The 14998-nt window shown below is 46.4% G+C and overlaps 1 long non-coding RNA gene across 1 annotated transcript in view; it reads left to right on the top strand.

The window, feature by feature from the left end:
• The first annotated feature begins 2411 nt into the window (after nt 1-2411).
• Nucleotides 2412-14998, top strand: part of LOC140726812 (uncharacterized) — a 59842-nt gene continuing 47255 nt past the window's right edge. The window contains exon 1 of the long non-coding RNA XR_012098732.1: nt 2412-2592. This is a non-coding gene — a long non-coding RNA (uncharacterized lncRNA). The remainder of the gene's footprint in view (nt 2593-14998) is intronic.

Raw genomic sequence — 14998 nt, 5'->3', positions numbered from 1 at the left:
ACCACTAGATCCAGACTTCCGAGCTCAAAAGAGCATAACTATCCCAGTGCAACGGCTCTTTCACTTTAAAAACTCCCACACAGATTTCCCGTTATCGTCCAATATGATGGGAAACCACCATGTTTTCTATACTCATCTCAATGAGCTCTTATTTTGCCTTACCACACTCACTGTAACCTTGTCATTCAGAGGCTTCAGATGTGACCATTCTCCCCTCTTTCTTTGTGGAACATGTTTACTTTAAATAGACTTATTTAAATACCACTCTGACACCCACTTCCCTTCTACAGTCTGAAATTAAAGACAAAGATAAGTTAGGTTTCTTTTGAACTTAATTTACCATTTAAAGTAATTGACTTGTTTTTATATGACAATAATTTTTAATTTTGATTACCGTAGATGCCAGATTATAAGCCGCTACTTTTTTCCCACGCTTTGAACAGCTTTGAACACTGCGGCCTTTACTACGGTGCGGCTAATGCATGGTTTTTTTCCATGCCGCCAAAAACATTTTGCCTCGTAACAGTAGACCAATAAAATTGATGAGTAGTTCACAGAGGTCCAATGAAATTGTACGATAAATCAAGCGCACTTTCACAATTAAATTATTGTAAATCAGTCATTTGTACTCACCCTCATCAACATGGAAAACACTCGAAGAAAAGCATATGATGCAGCTTTTAAGTTAAAGGCGATCAATCTGGCGGTTGAAGAAGGAAATCGAGCTGCTGCACGTAATCTTGGCATACATGAATCGATGGTCAGACGGTGGAGACGCCAGCGCGATGAACTGAATCAATGCAAAAAGACGACAAAAGCTTTCAGAGGTAATCATAGCAGATGGCCCGAACTTGAAAACTTTCTTGAAGACTGGGTTAACACACAGAGAGCAGGCGGCCGCGGTGTTTCCACCGTGCAGATCAGACTGAAGGCTAAAGCAATCGCCACCAAAATGAAAATCGAAGATTTTAGAGGTGGGCCATCGTGGTGTTTGAGATTTATGAGACGAAAAGGCCTGTCCGTCAGGGTATGCACGACTCTGTGTCAGCAGCTCCCTCCCGACCACGAGGAAAAACTTGCTAACTTCCACACATTCACTCAAACAACGATAGCGGAGAATTCCATCGGGCCAGATGAAATCATAAATATGGATGAAGTACCTTTGACGTTTGACCTGCCTCTCACTCGGACTGTTAATAAAAAAGGTGACTCGTCCATCACACTGAAAACAAGTGGCCATGAGAGAACGCATTTTACTTGTGTGCTGAGCTGCACAGCATCCGGACTAAAGCTTCCACCGATGGTGATTTTTAAGCGGCTGACAATGCCAAAGGAAAAATTCCCAAAAGAAATCATGGTGAAAGTCAATAAGAAAGGTTGGATGATGGAGAGTCTAATGAAGGATTGGCTGAGAGAGTGCTACGCCAAGCGACCAGGGGGATTTTTTCACAGAAAAAAAGCATTGCTCGTTATGGACAGCATGAGGGCCCACATAACAGATTCAGTGAAAGCTGCCATCAAGAGTACAAACTCAATTCCAGCTGTGAATCCTGGGGGCACCACGAAGTATTTGCAGCCACTGGACATCAGCGTGAACCGGGCATTTAAAGTGGCACTGCGTGTTGAGTGGGAGACTTGGATGACGAGCGGCGAGAAATCCTTTACCAAAACAGGCCACATGCGAAGAGCATCTTTAACTCAAGTCTGCCAGTGGATCCTAAATGCGTGGAGCCATGTCACAACATCCACCATCACCAACGGGTTTCGAAAGGCTGGACTGCTGCGTGATGAAGAGGATCGCGTGCGCTCAAGTGAGAGCGACAACGAAGAGACTGAAGTGAGTGACGAGATCCTGAGGTTGTTCAATTCGGACACTGAAGAAGAGGACTTTGATGGTTTTAGTGCGCAGGAGGAAGATGAAGAAGGCGATCAATAACTTTTCCTGGTAGGCTGCAGTATATATATTTTTTTTACCAGTCGTTAGGAGATGTTGGAATGTTGTTCGTGCACTGTTCAGTAAAAAAGTATACGCAACGTAATTTGTGTGTTACCGATACGTATGTATATTTAAAAGTAGCCGTGTTACAGGCACGGTTCGAAAAAAAGCATTTGCAATATGTATTTGTTTATGTTACCATACGGATTTAATTAAAAGTTAAAAAATCCTCACGTTTAATATCTTTCTGTGTAAATATCTCATATTACAATGTGGGACACCTGCGGCTTAAAATCCGGTGCGGCTTGTACAAGTACAAAATTGATTTTCTTTCTAAAATTAGAGCCTGCGGCTTTTAATCAGGTGCGCTCTGTAGTGCGGAATCTACTGTAATAATTTATAATTTAACAAGGTTGCCAATTATTGACAGGCTCCCTATAAGGCAGTGATACAACTCCAGCTTTGCAGCCTCTGAAAGTCTCTCCCGTTGTTCTTTCAGCAGGAGTGTCTGAGCATTAAAGAGAGTCAGCTTGCGCGACCCTCTGCATCTCACCAGGCAAGTGCATGTCAACGAGTCTGAGTAGCAGGCCCTACCTAGAAGAATTTCAGCACAACGACATCTGAACTTCGGGTGGCAGAAGGACATAAAGGGAAAGGTAGGAATGTAGGGAAGCTTTCAAACAGCAAAAATACATTAGGAGACGACGACTGGGGAGAGTCAAGAATCTACATTCTGTGGCCATGCTTCAGCAGATGATAAAGGGTTTCTCTGGAGAAACTGTATTTTATCACTAAGTTGTTTCTAATCTTCATGATAATTACTGGAGGATATCAGACAAACTACTAATGGTTGTACTCAAAAACTGAATTTAGGCATTTCAGGAGTAATAACTTAAAATATCCCCTAATTAGAGGAATATGAAACCTTAACAAGAGATGTACAATGATGGCCAAAAGGACCAAGGTGGCCATCATTCTGCACAGATGGGAGCAGGTTTCAGTGAAGAAAAACACAAAGCAATTCACAGGGAAGAAAGGGGAAGGAAATGCATCTTAAATTATAAGAAATTAAATGGGATTGTGGAAAAAATATGCTTTTATTAAATTGTTATATTGGTCACTAAAGTGTAATAAAATTCAAAGTAAATCTGCAAGCTAAAGAAAATGTTGCAAATTCGTGCATATATTTGTTGAAATTAATGATGACTTTTTCTGTCCGCACCGCCTTTTGAAGATTTCCTCACCAGTGGAGAGTGCTGTGCCGTGACGGAGTGGCTGAATCTGCAAACCTCTGCAGTCCCTTTTGATCCTGTGCGTTGGAGCTTCCAAATTAGGCAGTTACACAGCCATTCAGAATGTTCTCCACGGTGTATCTGGAGAAATTTGCTAGAGTCTTTGGTGACATACCAAATCTCCTCAAAGTCTGAATGAAGTATAGCCAGAACTGTTCTCATCAAAACATCTTTGAATGATAATGGTGGATCTCCCCAAAGATCAGGACTGCCTTTTGATATTGGATTGGTTAACTCACGGACTGAGAACAACAAATATGAAGAAGGTGGTACAATCAAAGGAGGGATGTTGGCTTGTGGTTGGATATACAGTTACATAGATTCCTCTTTGTATTTTCTAACCCAGTGTAACGTAATTGCAGATCTGTGATCACTCGAAATGTATTTAAAGCAAGTGTAAGGTTGACACAAGGTAAAAAAAAAATAGACAAAGATAAGTCCAAACTAAATTCCTAAGCAAAAGATCGCCTGGAGGTTCGACAAGTAGAATTCACACCCTGCAGCTGTAAGAATGATGGAGTTAATGCAAATGCTATTTAGAGATCTAAAAAGAGAATTGGGAAGACTGAATTGAATTGAATTGAATTGACTTGATTTCTTACATCCTTCACATACATCAGGAGTAAAAATCTTTACATTACGTCTCTGTCTGAATGTGCAATCATAGTAATTTATAATAAATAGAACAGTCAATGTAACATAGAAATACACTCAAATCAGTGTGAATTAATCAGTCTGAAGGCCTGGTGGAAGAAGCTGTCCCGGAGCCTGTTGGTCCAGGTCCTGGCTTTTATGCTGTGGTACCCTTTCCCGGATGGTAGCAGCTGGAATAGATTGTGGTTGGCGTGACTCAGGTCCCCAATGATCCTTTGGGCCATTTTTACACACCTGTCCTTGTGAATGTCCTGAATGATGGGAAGTCCACAACTACAGATGCACTGGGCTGTCTATACCCTTCTCTGCAGAGTCCTGTGATTAGGGGAAGTACAGTTCCCATACCAGGCAGTGATGCAGCCAGTCACGATGCTCTCAATTGTGCCCCTGTAGAAAGTTCTTAGGACTTGGTGGCCCATACCAAACTTCCTCAACTGTCTGAGGTGAAAGAGGCGTTGTTGTGCTTTTTTCACCACACAGCTGGTGTGTACAGACCACAGGAGGTCCTCGGTGATGTGGATACCAAGGAACCTAAAGCTGTTTAGCCTCTCAACCCCAGATCCATTGATGTCAAAAGGGGTTAGCCCATCTCCATTCCTCCTGTAATCCACAACCAGCTCCTTTGTTTTTGTGACATTAAGGGAGAGGTTGTTTTCTTGACACCACTGTGTCAGAGATGACTTCCTCCCTGTTGTTTGAGATTAGGCCATCTCATTATTGTTTGAGATGAGGCCAATCAATGTAGTGTCATCGGCAAATTTAATTAGCAGATTAGAGCTGTGGGTGACGACACAGTCATGGGTATACAGGGAGTAAAGGAGAGAACTTAATACACAGCCCTAAGGGGCACCTGTTTTGAGGGTAAGAGAGGCAGAGGTGAGGGAGCCCACTCTTACCACCTGCCAGCGATCTGACAGGAAGTTTAGGATCCAGCTACACAAGGCAGGGTGAAGGCCGAGGTCTCTGAGCTTCCTGTTGACCCTGGTTGGAATTATGGTGTTGAATGCTGAACTGCAGTCCAAGAACAGCATTCTCACATAAACATCCTCCTTCTCCAGATGTGTAAGGACGGTATGTAGAGCTGTGGCTATTGCATCATCTGTCGATCGGTTGTGTCGGTAGGCAAATTGTAGGGGGTCCAGTTTGGGTGGTAGCCTGCTAAGGATGTTGGAGTTAACTGATCTGCCTCTCATCCACACCAGGTCTGCAGTAAAGAAGGGGTGACCGCTAGAAGACATGAACTAATAACTACAAGATGGTCAATTGAATGCAGAAGCAACTCACAAAATTCTGGAGGAATTCTGCAAATTAGGCAGCATCTACAGAGGGCAACCTTAGAGCTGATGTTCAGTTTGAGACCCTTCCCCATTTCCCTCCGTAGATGACGCCTAACCTACTGAAGTCCTTAAGCGTTTTGAGTGTTGCTCCAGATTTCAGCATCTACAGTCTCTTGTGATTCCATTAGAATTCAAGTTATGCTTATAATTTAGAGGGAAAGTATTTCTGGCAGTGTAATGTGAGCACTCACGAAAAGTTATTGCAAACTCAAATCAAGGTAGAGTATAACAGAATACAAAATTCCAGTCTGTCATTAATAATTATTAAATCCTTGGCTTGGACTCTTAAACAGCCAGCTGTAGTTCATTCCCCAACCCCTGTAAACACAGGTTAGATTTGTGGAGATACTTGTCCTACAGATATTCAGGTACTAGTGTAAATAAGTATATCATTAAGTTCATCTGACCTTTATATGGCTCATAGTTAAAATGGTAACTCTTAAATTATTTTAAGGTGAACTGAATTCTGTCACGCAATATTAAAAGGCATAAAAATTGCACATATTTTTATTTCAGCAAAAGATAAATCCACTATGAGTTATTGGAAAGACACTCTTGATGATTTCATTAATGCAGTACACAGTATAACCTACTATCACTATTTGTGTGCAACCCTTCTCGTAGAAATTTAGGAACAAAAGGGGTTAGGATCTGAGATACAAGACACTGGAGCTGATGGAATCTAAACCAACCATATGTCACTGGTGGAACTCCGCAGGCCAGGCATCATCAGTGGAGGGCGTCCATGTTTCAAGCTGCGACACATCACCTGGCTAAAGTAGATCCATGAAGCCAGCTCTGCCATTCATGAAGATGATGCTTGACTTCCTATCTCAGCTGAATTTTCCTGCATTATATCCTCTGTTCTAAATTAACTCAGTGACACATTGGTACGATCAGAAAGAAGGCACACCAGCAGTTCAACCTCGCTAGGACTAGGAGGAGATGCAGTACATCACCAAAGGCTCTTTCACAGGATTGCAAGAGGTTGCAGAGGGTGTAGGCTCAAGGGCACAACCCTCCCCACCACTATGGACACTTTCGGGAGGTGGTGCTCAAGAAGGCAGCAGTCCATCATAAAGTACCCTTACCATCTTCTTATTACTGCCACAGGGGAGGAGGAACAGCAGCCTGAAGACCCACACTCAGTGATTCAGAAACAGCTTCTTCCCCCATGCAATCAGATTTCTGCATAGTCCAGGAACATTACCAGATATTCCTTTAAATTTGCACAATTTATTTTTAATTTTATAATCCATTGTAATTTTTATGTCTATGATCCTACTGCCTCATTTCATACAACTCAGTGATAACAAATGTGATTCTGAATCTGATACTGAATGAGCCTCCATAGCTCTCTGAGTGAGATAACCTTCTCCTAACTCAGTCCTAAATGACCCAACCATTATTATATTCCCCATGGTTCTAGACTCCTGAGCTGGGTGCAAGTACTATCATAAGTTCCAATGAGGTTATCCCTATTGTTATAAACTCTGGCGAAAGCCGTCTATCTCTCTTCTATGGCAAACAAACCATCTCAGAAACCAGGTAGGGAGAATGAAACAATTTGTGACACCCCAGAGTGGGTTTCACTGTCTCCCATATAATCCCAATAAAACGCCTTTACCCATATTCTCCTGCAACAAAGGAGAATACCATTTGCCTCTCTAATTGCTTGCTGAACTGATTTCAGTGACTTTCACACAAGGAAATTACATCGCTTTAAACATCAACATTTACAATCACTGTTGGCAGAATCTCAGATGATAATGAGAGGGTGCACAGGAGCAAGATATACCAGCTAGTTGAGTGGTGTCATAGCAACAACCTTGCACTCAATGTCTGTAAGAGCAAAAAGCTGATTGTGGACTTCCAAAAGGGTAAAATGAGGGAACACCCACTAATCGTCAAGGAGGGATCAGAAGTGGAGAGAGTGAGCAATTTCAAGTTCCTAGGTGTTAAGATCTCTGAGGATCTAACCTGGTCCCAATATATCAATACAGCTATAAAGAAGCCAAGAGAGCAGCTATATTTCATTAGGAGATTTGGGTTGTCACCTAAAACACTTGCAAATTTCTACAGATATACCGTGGAGATATATTGTGGTCGGCTGCAACACCATTAGGTATGGGGGGGGGGGGGGGGAGGTAGGGAGTGGAAACAACTGCACAGGATCGAATTAAGCAGCAGAGAGTTGTGCAATTAGTCAGTTCCATCTTGGGTACCAGCCTCTGTAGTATCCAAGATATCTTCAAGGAGCAGTGCCTCAGAAAGGTGGCGTCCATTATTAAGGACCCCACCATCCAGGACATGCCCTCTTCTCATTGTTCCCATCAGGTAGGAGGTACAGAAGCCTGAAGGCACACACACAACGATGCAGGAATCTTCCCCTCTGTCATCCGATTTCTAAATGAACATTGAACTCATGAATGCTACCTCACTACTTTTTTTATTTCTGTTTTTGCACTACTTGTATAATTTAACTATTTTTTATATATATATATATATATAATGTCAGTAAGAGCAAAGAGTTGATTGTGTGTGTATGTATTTATATATTTTTTTCACTGTAAGTCACAGTTTTTTCCCTATATTATCATGTATTGCAATGTACTGCTGCAGCAAAGTTAACAGATTTCACGACATATGCTGGTGATATTAAACCTGACACTGATTCTGTCACTACTTTAAGAAGTACTGTAGCGGTGTGCTACACACAGCGCTGAAATAACGACACGTAGTCGATGAACTGCAGTTACAAAAGAGATTTTATTCAAACTTCGCGGCCTCGTTTTAAAGCCTTCCTGATCCCGCCCTCCCCGGGCGCGGATGCTGTAGGGGGCACGTATTCACAGTCCCGCGTGGGCTTTTCCCCTTGCTGGTGAAGCAGACCTGGCGCCCTTTTGGGACTGGCTTTTATGCCGGCGCGCTGGCTATTTGTGAGCCGGTTCGAGTGCGCTAGGAAGTGGGTCGCCACATAACCCCCCCCCCCAGAACCGGCGATACACCCCCCAATGTCCACAGTCTAGGCCGGACCCTGTTTGGGAGGTCGGCCTCTGCGCCGCGGTGCCGGAAACTCGACCGGTTGCGCCACGTCCACATGGGCCGGTTTGAATCGGTCCACCGTGAAAACCTCCTCTCTCCCCCCAACGTCCAGCACGAATGTGGACCCGTTGTTTCTGATCACCGTAAACGGCCCCTCGTAGAGCCGCTGTAGCGGTGGCCGATGCCCGCCCCTTCGTACAAACACAAACTTACAGTTCTGCAGGTCGGGTTCTGCCCATGCTGCGAAGTGGGTATGGGGGCCAGGGCACCGAGCCTCTCGCGTAGTCTGCCCAGGACTGCTGCGGGTTCTTCCTTGTGCCCCCTTGGGGCTGGTATGAACTCCCCGGGGACGACCAGGGGTGCGCCATACACCAACTCGGCCGACAAGGTGTGCAGATCGTCTTTGGGCACCGTGCGGATGCCGAGTAGGACCCAGGGAAGCTCATCCACCCAGTTAGGTCCTCTCAGGCGGGCCATGAGAGCCGACTTAAGGTGACGGTGGAAACGTTCCACCAGGCCATTCGACTGTGGGTGGTAGGCAGTTGTGTGGTGCAGCTGTGTCCCCAAAAGGCTGGCCATAGCTGACCACAGGCTGGAGGTGAACTGGGCACCTCTGTCGGAGGTAATGTGGGCCGGTACACCAAAGCGGGACACCCAGGTGGCGAGCAGTGCCCGGGCGCAAGATTCAGAGGTGGTGTCAGTGAGCGGGATCGCCTCTGGCCATCTTGTGAACCGGTGCGCGACACTGGCAGGAGGCCCACGATATCCACATGAATGTGGTCGAAACGCCGATGGGTGGGGTGGAACTGCTGCGGCGGGGCCTTGGTGTGTCGCTGCACCTTGGCCGTCTGCCAGTGCATGCACGTTCTGGCCCATTCACTGACCTGCTTGCGGAGTCCATGCCAAATGAACCTGCTGGAGACCATCTGGATGGTTGTCCTGATGGAGGGGTGCGCCAAGTTATGAATAGAGTCAAGGTGGTGGGACGACGGGACAGGGCTGGCCGGTGGCGACATCACAGAGTAGGGTCCTCTCACCTGGGCCTATGGGGAGGTCCTGGAGCTGCAAACCGGAGACTGCGGTTCTGTAACTTGGGATCTCCTCGTCTGCCTGCTGCGCTTCCGCCAGCACCTCAAAGTCTACCCCTGGGGACAGGGCTTGGATATTAGGGCGGGAGAGGGCGTCCGCCACGACATTGTCTTTTCCCGAGACGTGCCGGACATCCATCGTGTATTCAGAGATGTAGGACAGATGTCGCTGCTGGCGGGACAACCAGGGATCGGACACCTTCGTGAACACAAAGGTATTCAGTTTGTGGTCCGTAAACGCGGTGAAGGGCCTACCTTCTAAGAAGTACCTGAAATGCCGGATTGCCAGGTATAGCGCCAACAGTTCCTGGTCAAAAGCACTGTACTTGAGCTCGGGTGGTCGCAGATGTTGCTGAAAAACGCCAGGGGTTGCCAGCGACCCTCGATGAGTTGTTCCAGCACCCCACTGACTGCCGTGTTAAATGCGTCCACTGTGAGGGCGGTAGGGACATCCATTCTGGGGTGCACTAGCATCGCGGCGTTTGCCAAGGCTTCTTTCGTTTTAATGAAAGCGGCGGCGGACTCCTCGTCCCAGGTAACGTCCTTGCCCGGACCCGACATCAGGGCAAAATGGGGGAGTATGATTCGGGCAGCTGAAGGGAGGAAACGGTGGTAGAAATTTACCATACCCACGAATTCATGAAGGCCTTTGATTGTGGTGGGTCAGGGGAAATGGCGGACTGCGTCTACCTTAGCGGGCAGAGGGGTTGCCCCATCTGTAGTGATCCTGTGGCCCAGGAAGTTGATGGTGTCGAGCCCGAACTGGCATTTGGCCGGGTTGATTGTTAGACCGTATTCACTCAGTCGGGCGTAGAGTTGACGGAGATGGGACAGATGCTCCTGACGACTGCTGCTGGCTATGAGGATGTCATCCAAATAGATGAAAGCGAAGTCCAGGTCGCGTCCCACCGCGTCCATTAACCGCTGAAACGTCTGTGCGGCATTCTTCAGGCCGAACGGCATGCGGAGGAACTCGAAAAGGCCAAAAGGGGTGATGAGTGCCGTTTTGGGGATGTCGTCAGGATGCATCGGGATTTGATGGTATCCCCGGACGAGGTCTACCTTGGAGAAGATCCGTGCGCCGTGCAGGTTTGCTGCAAAGTCCTGAATGTGTGGCACAGGGTAGCAGTCCGGTGTTGTAGCCTCATTCAGCCTGCGGTAGTCGCCACATGGTCTCCAGCCCCCTGATGCTTTGGGCACCATGTGCAGGGGGGAGGCCCATGGGCTGTTGGACCGCCGAATGATCCCCAATTCCTCCATCCTCTTGAACTCCTCCTTTGCCAGTTGGAGCTTGTCCGGGGGAAGCCTTCGAGCACGGGCGTGGAGGGATTGTCCTTGTGTCGGGATGTGGTGCTGTACGGGAAATCCGCCAGGATTCTGGTGAAGTCGTTGTCGGACAGCGTGGTGGAGTCTAGGTGTGGGGCCGGCAACTGGGCCTCACCCAGGGAGAACGCTTGAAAGGTCTCGGCGTGGACCAGTCTCTGCCTCAGCAGGTTGACCAGTAGGCTGTGAGACCGCAAAAAATCCGCGCCCGGGGCGGTTGGGTTACGGCGGCCAGTGTGAAGTCCCATGTGAACTGGCTGGAGCCAAACTGCAGCCGCACCGTACGGGTGCCGTAGGTCCTTACTGTGCTGCCGTTCGTGGCCCTCAAGGTGGGACCCGGTGCCCTGTTGCGGGTGTCGTAATTCGTCGGAGGTAAGACGCTGATCTCGGCTCCGGTGTCGACCAAAAAACGGCATCCTGACCGCTTGTCCCACACATACAGGAGGCTATCCCGATGGCCAGCTGCCGTAGCCATCAGCGGCGGCTGGCCCTGGTGTTTCCCGGGAACTTGCAGGGCGGGCTACAGCGGCGGGCTTCTGCGCCCCACCGCTGGTGGTAGAAGCACCATTGTTCATTGGTCTCCTCACTCCTGCCTCTGGGGCTAGTGGGCTCTGCTGCCGGGCCTGGTCTGGTCTGCTGCTGGGAGCGTGGCCTGGTGATCTGTGCGACGGACGCCCCACTCTCCTTCTTGGCTTTCCACAGCAAGTCCGCCCGGGCTGCCACCTTCCGAGGGTGGCTGAAATCCGCATCGGACAGCAGCAGGCGTATGTCCTTGGGCAGCTGCTCCAGGAATGCCTGCTCAAACATGAGGCAGGGCTTGTGACCTCCGGCCAGGGACAGCATCTCATTCATCAAAGCCGATGGCGGTCTGTCTCCCAAACCATCCAGGTGCAGTAAGTGGGCAGCTCGCTCATGCCGTGAGAGTCCGAAAGTCCTTATGAGCAGGGCTTTGAATTCTGTGCATTTGCCGTCCGCTGGGGGAGACTGTATGAACTCCTCAACCTGGGCCGCTGTGTCCTGGTCGAGGGAGCTCACCACGTAGTAGTAACGTGTGGAATCCGCGGTTATCTGCCGAATGTGGAATTGGGCTTCTGCTTGCTGGAACCATAGGTGAGGTCGCAGCGTCCAGAAGCTTGGCAGTTTTAACGAAACTGCATGAACAGATGCGGTGTCGTTCATCTTCGGCCCAAATATCGTTTGGATCGTCGGGGTCACCAATTGTAGCGGTGTGCTACACGCAGCGCTAAAATAACGACACGTAGTCGATGAACTGCTGTTACAAAAGAGATTTTATTCAAACTTCACGGCCTTGCTTTAAAGCCTCCCTGATCCCGCCCTCCCCGGGCGTGGATGCTGTAGGGGGCTAGTATTCACAGTCCTGTCCCGCGCACGGATGCTGTAGGGGGCACGTACTCACAATCCCCCGCACGGGCTTTTCCCTTTGTTGGTGAAGCAGACTTGGCGCCCTTTTGGGACTGGCCTTTGTGCCGGTGCGCTGGCTATTTGTGAGCCGGTTCAAGTGCACTAGGAAGTGGGTCGCCACAGTACTTTGTTTTTCTACATGCAGCAGAAGTAACCTCACATTTTTGCACATTATATTCCATTGGTCATGTTCTGACCCACCCTTTAGTTTATCTTGATCCCCTTGAAGTTCCTTTACATCCTCTTCTTGCCTTATGAGGGGTGATTGATAAGTTTGTGGCCTAAATAGAAGGAGTCAATTTTAGAAAACCTAAAACATTTATTTTTCAACTTAGTCCCCTCCTACATTTACACACTTAGTCCAGTGGTTGTGGAGCATACGGATCTTGGACCTCCAGGAAGTGTCCACAGTTGGGTGTCTGATAAGTTCGTGGCCTAAGGTAGAAGGAGATGAGTTATACAGCTCTTGTTACATGCACATGCAGTTCAACTCTTTGAGCGATTATGCAGAAAGTTTGAAGTTAATAACTCATCTCCTTCTACCTTAGGCCACAAACTTATCAATCACCCCATAAGTTATTAACTGATGAGTTATTAACTTCAAACTTTCTGCATAATCACTCAAAGAGTTTAACTGCATGTGCATGTAACGAGAGCTATATAACTCATCTCCTTTTATCTTAGGCCACAAACTTCTCAATCACCCCTGCTGTGGACACTTTCTGGAGGTCCAAGATCCGTATGCTCCATGACCGCTGGACTAAGTGTGTAAATGTAGGAGGGGACTATGTTGAAAAATAAATGTACTAGGTTTTCTAAAATTGACTCCTACCTTAGGCCACGAACTTATCAATCACCCCTTGTACTTCTGCTCTAGGTATCCTATCATAAAGAAACCTACAAATGTAACATAGTCTGTAATCAGTGTCAGAGAGGAAAGAATTAACAGATCAATGTCTACCGTGGGGGGAACGAGCAGGCACCCTACTTGAGGAAATGAGGTTGAACCCATTCCTATTCATATGTAGTTCGCTGGCTTAAAATGATCAGCAGATGGCTGATCAGCAGGTGTGGAGTCAGCAACTGGTTGAAAAGTTAAAATTAATCAGCTGCACTTTAGGGATAATTGATGATCCATTAAACAGGTAGCCCAAATTATTAAACCAGAATTGATGAATAGCTGTGAGGCGCTTGGCTTCAGTAGGGCATTGGCAGAGCGAGCCACGGGGGAAGATCCCAGCATTAAAACACCCGCATTGAAGACTGGCAGTAGAACACAGAGGCTCAAAACAAACAGACTGAGTATGCTTGCAAGTCGAATGCCAAAGGCAACCTTTCAGAAAACCAATGGGATTCACGGCAAGTCCAGGGCCAAATCCATGCTTCACATTCCATGGATCGCATCGGAATCAGGTTTATTGACACTGACAGATGTGGTTTTGTTGCACTAGTTAGTGCAGGAAATTAAAATTATCATAAATTAAAAGTAAATGAATAATGCTTAATCCAGCTGTAAACACTCACGCAATGGTCACACACAGTAACCATCCAGAGCAGGGAAAAAGATAAAAATCAGGAAAGCTGGAACAGGAACAGAGCCATCAAAGGATGGACCATAAAATCATAGATAGCAACCATAATCAAGAAATATGCTGGAGTCAATGTATCTGAGATTGTATCATCAGCATGGTGCACACCCTCTCCTGCTCTTTGATTTCAGGACGATGACATGAGAGAGGATGAGACAGAGATGAAGGGATGTAGCAACCTCTTCTGCTCAAACTGGGAATGAAGAGCTAATTCTCATCCAACGATAATGAACCAGACCCAATTCCTCATCACTCACTGGACCAGCCTTCTAAAGTTGTTCTCTCAGCCACAGAGCAAGAGGGAAACCCCATCGCAAAATAAATATTCTGTTCCACACTTAAAAATGACTTCATGCCATAAAGCACACAGACAAAATATTCCCTGTGTATTTTCTGTATTTCTGTTCTGTGTTCCTTTGCCTCTCTGCATGTTGGACACTTAAGCGAGAAGCCTCAGTCACTGAGTACAAATGAAAGTCATCAACAAAACATTTTTAGCTCAGTTGAACTACTGCAAAGCATCAGCACCGTTATGCAATTAAACACATTGTATTCAATAAAAGTTAATATCCTGTTTCTTCAAATTCCTACGTGATACAAATAGTCTGAAATTATATTTGTGTTCAGCTTCAAGCTGTCTATCATAAACAAAAGAAATATTCTGAGGTAGCAACACTTTTGGAAAGATTTGTTGTCCCATGTATTCTGCGTGTTGTTCACTCATTTTCCTCCGTTGGTGCAATTTGTTTTTTTTTTGTGCTCGGGGGGTTTGATGTTTTCTTTTGAGTGGATTTCATGGTGTTTCTTTGTTTCAAGGCTGTTTGTGGGAAGATGAATCTCAGGGTTGTATGTTGAATAAGTACTTTGATAATAAATGTACTTTGAATCTTTGAAAAATAGAAACTATAGGTATGCCATCAAATGTAAGGAGGATGAAACCCATGGTCCAGATGGCTCACATTGATTTTGAGTGATTGTTGTTAGTCCAGGAACACTCTACCTTCTCATTGCTGCTTGACCTGCTGTGATGATGTTTAAGAGATTGACGCGGGTCCTAAAACAGCTTCCAACACTACGTACACACACATACGCATTCACACAAGCATACTTACCTATCTATTTATTCTTCCCTTTCTCTTAATCTTATACAGTATATAAGAAGGCATATAGAACACGTCCAGGGAATTATGGACTAATCAGCATAACACTGACGGCTTGGAAAGTAATTAAAATTCATTCAGAAGGAGGAATTAGAAAAAACAATTAGAAATGCAATGAATTGACAGTCAGTCTCATTGAATTCTTTGAAAGT

The sequence above is a fragment of the Hemitrygon akajei genome, chromosome 4 (genome assembly GCF_048418815.1).
Source record: "Hemitrygon akajei chromosome 4, sHemAka1.3, whole genome shotgun sequence".
NCBI lineage: Eukaryota > Metazoa > Chordata > Chondrichthyes > Myliobatiformes > Dasyatidae > Hemitrygon > Hemitrygon akajei.
The sequence above is the reverse complement of the archived record's forward strand: the minus strand, read 5'-3'. Positions and strand labels throughout refer to the sequence as shown.